The sequence below is a fragment of the Magnolia sinica genome, chromosome 14 (genome assembly GCF_029962835.1).
Source record: "Magnolia sinica isolate HGM2019 chromosome 14, MsV1, whole genome shotgun sequence".
Taxonomy (NCBI): domain Eukaryota; kingdom Viridiplantae; phylum Streptophyta; class Magnoliopsida; order Magnoliales; family Magnoliaceae; genus Magnolia; species Magnolia sinica.
In genome coordinates, this window is record NC_080586.1 from 45,541,068 (window position 1) to 45,549,853 (window position 8,786).

Here is an 8,786-nt window from a genome sequence, read left to right on the forward strand (position 1 = left end):
GAGCCCTGAGGAAAGTGTGTGAGAAACGCGAATATCTTTAGAAAACAGAATGAAATTTAAATAAATTGGGCCATTCGATTACGTATGAAATTGAGGATTTCATACTGTCACCAAACTTCACCCATGGAAAGAGCAAATTTCGATGCATGTATCTGTATACTTGTAGCCCCAATCGAGTAAGTATGACTATTGATTTGACACAGGTCCTCCATGCTCAATCGGCCTATCCAATCGCACCGAAATCACATCCTGACATAGGTCCTTTGTCGAGGATCTTCCCCTATGACGTAAGTGAATAATAGACCTCCCTATGAGCCCCGTTCATAAAAAACAGGCACCCTTTGGATATAAACTAAGTATACCTTGACACTGGGGCCAATTGCATCACTTCTAGACTTATATATAGCCCTTATTTCACCTCACTTCTATTCCACACGAATTTCTCTAAACCATGGAGAGAGAAGAGAGAAAAGAAGAAGGAGAGAAGAAGGATCTTTGGTGATTACTGCAGTGTTTCTCTCCCACTACTCCACGCACTGAATCACCTTTCCATTATGCTACCCAATCTGTTTCGGCTACGATATTAGGTAAGAAATCATGACCCTAATATTGGTATAGAGATCCAAGTTCATTAATCGTCAAACTAGCTGACCGTTCATGTTATTTAAGTGCCTGACGTTCTGTTTTCGAGAACGTAGAATTCAAACCGAGTCCGAATCGAGTATTCTGACGAAAGGTGCGGACTATAAACGTTTAGGTTATGGTTGTCAATACTTTCAATGTTAGCAATGGTTTATGTCTGACTTGATTGCTACCATATTATCTTATACACGCCAATTTCGATAGATTTTACATGTATGAGCTATGTTGAATAAAATATGCATTCCATGTGTTTGTTGAAATGTTTGTATGAACACGTAAACATGATTTATGCTACCATGACCACTAGTATAGGATTCATCGTTGCCATATGCATGCTAACCTCTCTGCATAAGGATTTGCTAAAACATATGTTGTAACTAACTTAGTCTATATATTTGGTAAAGTGTAGTTTAAGTGTTTGATAAATTGTATGAATGAGGAATTGCTGATGATTTGTGTTTATTATGAGTATTAAGATAGGATCTTCATTTACCTTAGTCATGTGCATAGTTTCTTTCATGTATTCACACTTACGTCTACACAAATAATGGACAACATGCCAACATGCAAGTGTATGGTACCAGGAACAACATGTTTGATGAAATGCTTAAATGAGGAATTTACTCGAATTTTTTGCTAAATGCTGAGATGTTTACCACATGTGTTTACTTCTTGCATCTGAGTAAGATTGGGGCTACAACGTGGCCCAGGCAATCGGTAACCGTCTCTGTTCGGGTGGCCGAATTAGTCCCGCCACACTGGATAAATTCGACGAATCCGGGTCGCACGATGATTATCGAGATTCATCATACTCTATATGAGCATTCCAAGCTTACCTTGAAGATGTACATGTTTTCTTGTATTCTCTAGAGGTTAGACACTAATCTTACATATACATCATTTGTCAATCATACTCTAGAATGCCCATCTAGGTAACTCTAATTGGAACCAACTATCTCATTAGTTGTATGAGATTCAACCATACATTATCCCATTACCTGGGCATCCTCATAGGTGTTTGTTGTTGTTTTCTGCACTAGGTGCAAGGGTGTGCTAGAATTGAAATTGCGGCTTCAATTTAAACTGAACAACAATGATCCCAAGTGTCAAGATAGGCAAACACGTAGTGCATGACCGAGATCTAAAGAGATCGGTCACCTATTTAGTCACTCGCTCAGTTTGTAAAATCGGATCAGGTAATATTTAGAAGGTGGGGTTCGTCCTCTAATGATGTGTTGCACCTTTGCCTTCCATATGAAAGGACTTTTTAATACAAACAAATATAGAATGGGAAAGCGATTCTTACAATCAGTCATAAGAACAACTGCAGAACACTCTTTCAATGGGTGAACTGAGTCCAACGTGCTAGCATAAACTCGAATTACAGCTAAAGATTATTAGCTACTCAATTACCGCTACGAATTACAGTACGGAATGTAAAACAATAGGCTTGGAAAGTAAAAATTACATTATGAAATGTAACTTGCTTAACAAAGTAAGTAAAAGATTACACTATGAAATGTAAATCGACAGGATAATTAAAAGATAGATTTAGTTTGTTTGGGTTGGTATGAGATGATCTTCCTTCTTGCTTTATTTTTATTATTTATAGTATTGATCTGACCATTTTGGTTCCTTCTCACATTCCAATGATTATCATAACCGTTATCCATTACTGCACTCTAGATGCTTCTCACATTCTTTGCTTCCTTTACTCCTCTTGCTTTTAATCATGTAACCATTTGAGCACGATCGTTTCTCCATCGGCTACTTAGGTAGCATGCAGCACCACCTAATATGTCCTAGCTATACTTATTGAGAAATTTCCTCTGTACATATTTGCAGATCTCCGAACGCACCATGTGTATCCGTATAGATCATACGTAACTCCACTTAATTGGTCGCGATAGGATATGGTGATAATGGGGATTAACATTTGCCCCCCATGTCTTTATACCTTTGGAGGAAAGGTGACAGCGACGTATAGCCCCTCATTAATAGCGCATTAATTGCATACATGCGTTGCTAGGAGATCAACTGGCTGATTCATTGCAACGCATCAGGTACGATCACGTTTTATCGAAGTGAAGGAGGAACCCTGTGCTAACTCTTGTACCCATATTGAATTTAACAACATCATAATGATGCCCTAATTAATGCTTCATTCCTTCGAATAATATGCGCACCATTTTGAATTTAATTCTCGTGCCTCACTTCATCTTTCTCCAAAACTTCCCCCTCTTTGAAAATCTCATTCCTTTCCTCAGATCTTTAACAATGGCTACGTCTTCTTCGTATGCTCCTTCCTTTGATCAAACCGATTTGATGCTATGATAAATGCTCTTGCTGATAAGTGCATTAAGAAAATAGTCTTCAAATTGTCGCTATCATGCCCCAAACTTGGAAACTAGGCTCACAAAATTTTCAATCGCCGAATCCGAGGCCGACAGCCTCCGTAGTACCCCATTCTCGGCTCCTAACATCCATACGCCGGATTCCGATCCTGGGATCCTAAAAGGAGGATTTTCTAATGTAACTCGTAATAAGCATAAACACAAGTTGTAAGACCCGTGTCCTAGCTCGTACCGTTCCGTAGGCTTCCGCGGTCTTTCCGGTCGAATTCCGGCGACCCGCGATCTTTTATCGGCAGTTGCGCGCGACCCCGATTCGTATTTTGTATTCCAGAGTCGGCGTACCCTGGCGACCGTGTCGTCGCCACGGTTCCAACGTCGTGACTCATGCACCGACCCGATACCCAGGCTAGAAGATGTCGGCCTGCATTCAATTCGAGAAAAACACCACGCATTGCGAACTTCGAGAGAATCTCTACCAAATGTCAAATCAATCCCATCAATCAATCAAAGTACACAACTCATCAAATCAAGTACCCTATCCCATCCCCAAGTACACAACACCATCCCCAAAGTCAACTTTCCCATCCCATCTCTTACACACCCCCATCACTCATCCCATCACTCTCTCTCTCTCTTCCATTCTCTCTCTCTCATTTTCCTCCCAAGCAACTCACGTCCACCTCCATGAGAGAATGCCATGTGTGGCCCACCTTCCTACCTCTCATCTCTACCATCAAAGCCTCATCTCAACCGATGGATAACGTTCTTTGGAGCTATAGAACGCGTTGATGGAAGAAGGAAGAAGAAATCTCGAGGTGGGTGATTTTCTTTTGTGTAGATCTTGACCTTTGGATCATAGTGGGTGCTTCTTTCTCTTCCTCTCTCTCCCTCTCTCTATCATTTTGTGAGATGATGTGGCCGTGTGGCCCACCCGGATGGACCCCATCATGAAGCATGTATTCTATCCAAGCCATATGTAGGTGGGATCCACTTTATATATGTGTTGTATCCACAACATCCAACCATTTGGTGGCCCATATGTGGCACATTTGTAGGTGGGGTCCACCTTATATGTATGTGTTTCCCAAACCGTCCAGCGTTCAGGGACGCTGGACGTGGCTGAAGAGTGAAGTGTGAACTGACGGGTACCATCCCACAAATGAAAATACAAATTTAATTTTGAATGTAAATTTTAGGATAGGTTGCTCATGCAGGCCCCACCTTAAGGTAGGGCTTTGATCCACTCTGTCCATCATGTTTCCCACCTCATTTTAGGCGTTGAGCCGAAAAATGAGGCCAAACTGACTTACTGATGGGCTCTACCATAGCAAACAGTGACTTTCACCGTTTAAATTCACTCAATTTTTCCTACACGCTGGAAGATGTCCAATATTGGACTTGATGGACTTGTCATGGGCTGTAGAGATCAGTGGGCGAGGTAGATTCTTCCGATGTGGGCCTCATGTACGAAAAACCTCAGATAAATGAGATTTTCAAAAAAAAAAAAAACGGGCAGGGTCCCACGGCTCCAGCCATGGGCCCCACCATGATGTATATTTGTCATCCAACCCGTTCATATAGTGGGCCACTTCCAACAGCGGGCCCCCTCTAAAAATAAGCCTCATCCAATGCTCAGGTGGCCCACGTCAGAGGAAACGGTGGGATTGACCGTATACTATTGAAACCCATTTTGGGTCCACGGAACTTTTGGAATCAATATGAAATTTGTTTTTACTCTTCATCCAGGTCTGTGGACCTTATCAACGGGTTGGATGGCGTATAGACGTTATAGTGGGCCCCACGTGGAACCCACCGGTGATGTATGTGTTTGTTTACACCGTCCACACCTGGACGGTGGGACCACCCCAGGTGTGGGGGCTGATGTGTGTGTGCGTGTGTGTGTGTGTGTATATATATATATATATTATATTGTATATATTATATATTTTATATATAGATTTTATATTATATTATATTATATGTACTTGATTATGGGCCTTCATGGGACCCACCATAATGCATGTGTTGCATCCAAGCTGTCCATCCATTTTGAAAGCCAATTTCATGGCGTGAGCTAAAGAATGAGTCAGATCCATAGCTCATGTGGACCCCGCCCTTGATACATGTGTTGCATCTAAACCGTCCAACCATTTGGCAAGTTTGTCTTACCAGGCTTGAGACTAAAAATAAGTCAGATCTAAAGCTTAAGTGGGCCCCACCATTCAAGGTAGTGGACAATGACGTCCACCGCTCAAATTTCTAAGGGCCATGGGAGTTTTCTATTAAGCTGATATTTGTTCCACTTCATCTATCATTACGATAATTTATGAATATGTTGGATGGGAAACATATATTATGGTGGACATTAGGAACTTAAATGGTGGAAATCATTACCACCACTTTTATTTGGGTGTGGCCCGTTTGATATACATGGGGCCCATTGGTGTGGCCCATTTGATGTACTTATGACCATGTGAGCCATCTTGATGTGTTGTGGCCCGTCTAGTGGGGGCCCACCTTAATGTATAGGAGGCCCGTGTTATGAGGCCCACTTTGATGTATTTTGTGGCCCAATTGTCGGGCCCACTTTGATGTATTTTGTGGCCCAATTGTCGGGCCCACTTTGATGTATTTTGTGGCCCATTTGTCGGGCCCACTTTGATGTATCTTGTGGTCCATTCGAGGTGCCCATCTTCATGCATGCACTCCTTATTCACATCGTCCAGCAGCTACTGGACAGTGGGGCCCTCCTTACTATATGATATTATGTGTTGAATAAGCATATTGTCCATATGCAGTGCGGGCCAGCATGATGTATTTATTTATCCTCACCGCCCAATCTCTGGCCGTGGGATGTGGAACCCGTGTGACATATGTATTTCGTTCCATGCAGTCCATCTGTGTGAGGCCCACCTTGATGCATCCGTTGAACGCATGGATCCCACATGATATATATATATATATATATATATATATATATATATATATATATATATATATATGTTTTTATATCCATACTGTCCAACTATTTGGATGGGATGCACCATGATGTGTTTTTATCCACGCCATCCAGGGCAGGCACCCCATTATGATATATATATATATATATATATATATATATATATATATATATATATATATATATATATATATATATATATCACGGCCCATGGGTTGAAGCCCATTGAGATGTACTCAAAGCCCATTTGGTAAGGCCCATTGTAATGTATTTGGAACTCGTGAGGAGAGCCCACCTCATATATTCCACCCTAACCGTCCAGGTCATATAGGGCCAGTCTCGATGTATGTTTTACTCACACTGTCCGTGTGATGTGTGACCCACTAGATGTACGCATTCTATATCCACACTAACCATCTGATGGGGGCCATCTACCGCATGTGCAGGGCCTACCTATTGTGCATTTGTGTGACTCATTGATGCAAGGCCCGTTATGATATGTTAGAGGCCCATGGTCGAGGCCCATTGCGACGTATTTTCGGCCCGTATGTCGTGTCCCATTATGACATGTTTCTAGCCCAGTTATTGAGGCCTGACTTGATGTGTATGAGCCCCATTAGTACGGCTCATTGATGCGGCCCACTTGTTGGATTGACGCCCATTGATGTGGCCCAATGATGCGACCCACCATGATGTGCATATTAGGCTAATGGTGCGGCCCAATGTATCGATCCACCGTGATGTGTAGGCCCATCTGCTACATGTGTAAGGCCCACCTGTGATGACTATTTGAGACCACATGTTGGATATTTGGGCCCATCTTACGTTTGACTCTACATGGGTCACTACCTGGGAGCGATGTTGGTTGAATATCCACATTGATGGGCAATGACGGTTAGGTGTCCTCATTGTAACCTTCTCTTAGGCCTTGTTAGGCCCATTCTCTTCGTGGGTTAACCCAAATAAGTGGGCCCCATTCGCCATAGACAGATAGCTCCGTGCTATTGGATTGATATAACCATGGCCGTGAGCCGATTCTTTTACATTATTGTTGATTAGTTGTCCATTTATGGACCCTGCCTTGTTTATACATTTTGATTATCGGTACCGATTATCGAGGCCGATCCCGAGTGTCGATTCCGAGTATTGAGGCTGAGTATCGAGGCCGATTGTTGAGGCCCAATGCGATGTATATGCGACCTGTATTTGAGGACCGTTGTGATGCGCATTCAGGCCGTGTTTAAGGCCTAATATGATGTATATGAGGCCTATGCGATGAGGCCCATTAGGATGTATTTGAGGACCAGGCTATGGAGCCCATTATGATGTATGTTAGGCCTATGAGAAAGGCCCACTGTGATGTATTCATGGCCCATGAGCAGGGCCCGCTTGTTGTGTATATGTGTCCCTTGAGTAAGGCCCACTGGGTTGTATATTAGGCCTTTGTGTGAGGCCGTGGGCCCATTATATGTTTGGCTCTATGTGGGTCATTCCTTGGGGAGCAATGTCGGTTAAATGTCCACATTGTCGAGGTCAATTGTCGATGCCAGTTATTGATACCGATTATGAGTGTGTGACAGCATAACATCATGATACATGCCCACATGCATCATCTGCATGTTTGTTATGAGATGTGGTTGATCATTGCATAGGTTATTGAGCATGTTGTTATGAGACTCCCTGATAGGCCGAGGTTATTTTGCATGAGCATGCGGTATGCGTAGGATTGATGTATGACTAGATTATATGACTCATGCATCTCGCATTATGATTACTGTATGCCCTAGCGACATCAGGGCCGTAGCCTCCACAGGCATATCGTGGATGGCCAATGGGACACCCGAAATGTTTGGTTCTAGCATACGGGCGCTATAGATGTCCCTGGGTGAAAATCCCTAAACCTCCGTGGCCAGGAGACGCCCCGACGTCGAGACCGAATGGATATATGAGCGCCCGAATGCCGAATACCAGGAGGCCGCGTCTCCCACTGTGTCGTGGTCGGTTGGGAGAGGGTGTGGCCTTACCCGCCCGAGGGTAGGGGGCAATATTAGGCTGAGTTTGACCAGCTCGTGAATGGGTCCGCTATCGACGTGCCGGATAGGTATTGACAGACTATTGGCCAGGCGGATAGTGAGGTTTCTTACGCTCACTTGGACTGTGCGGCTGGGAGAGCGGCAGTGCCATTTGGAGTGTACTAAACCCCAGTGATGATCCCAGAGATGAACTATACTGATATGTGGATTTAGTGAGCAGGAGTTGCATACTATTCATGCATTCATTCATTCACTATCCACTCGGGTTGGTGGTGCGCAACTATTTGTTACGTGTGCCTTCGCAATGGCTAAGATTTCGGTTGGGGCGCGCGACTAACCTGAGATCGGGAGTTTACCACATTGAGTCTGACTATCCAAATTTAGGTATGGGACTGGTTTGGATAGAAGTCCCTTGTGATGGACCCCATAGCCTGCGATACTACGTACTATCATCCCGACTTCACACTCCAGCATGATCATTCCATTCGCACCGCATATTGCATTACATCCGCGGCATATGGCATTTTGTGTTAACTGTGTTTGTGCATTTATATAGTTTAGAGGCGGCATCTGAAATTTGACTCTTCATGACTTCTCATTTGTATAGTTGATTCGTATTACGTATTCTAATATTGTATGACTTATGGACTTGTCGATAGTTCCGCTTATTCTGTTATCTTATGATTCGTGGCATTGTCAGCATTTCTATTTACTCTGATAATTCATGATCTTGTCAGTATTCCTGCTTATTTCGATATTGTATGACTTATGGATTACCAGTATTTTCGGTATTGTATA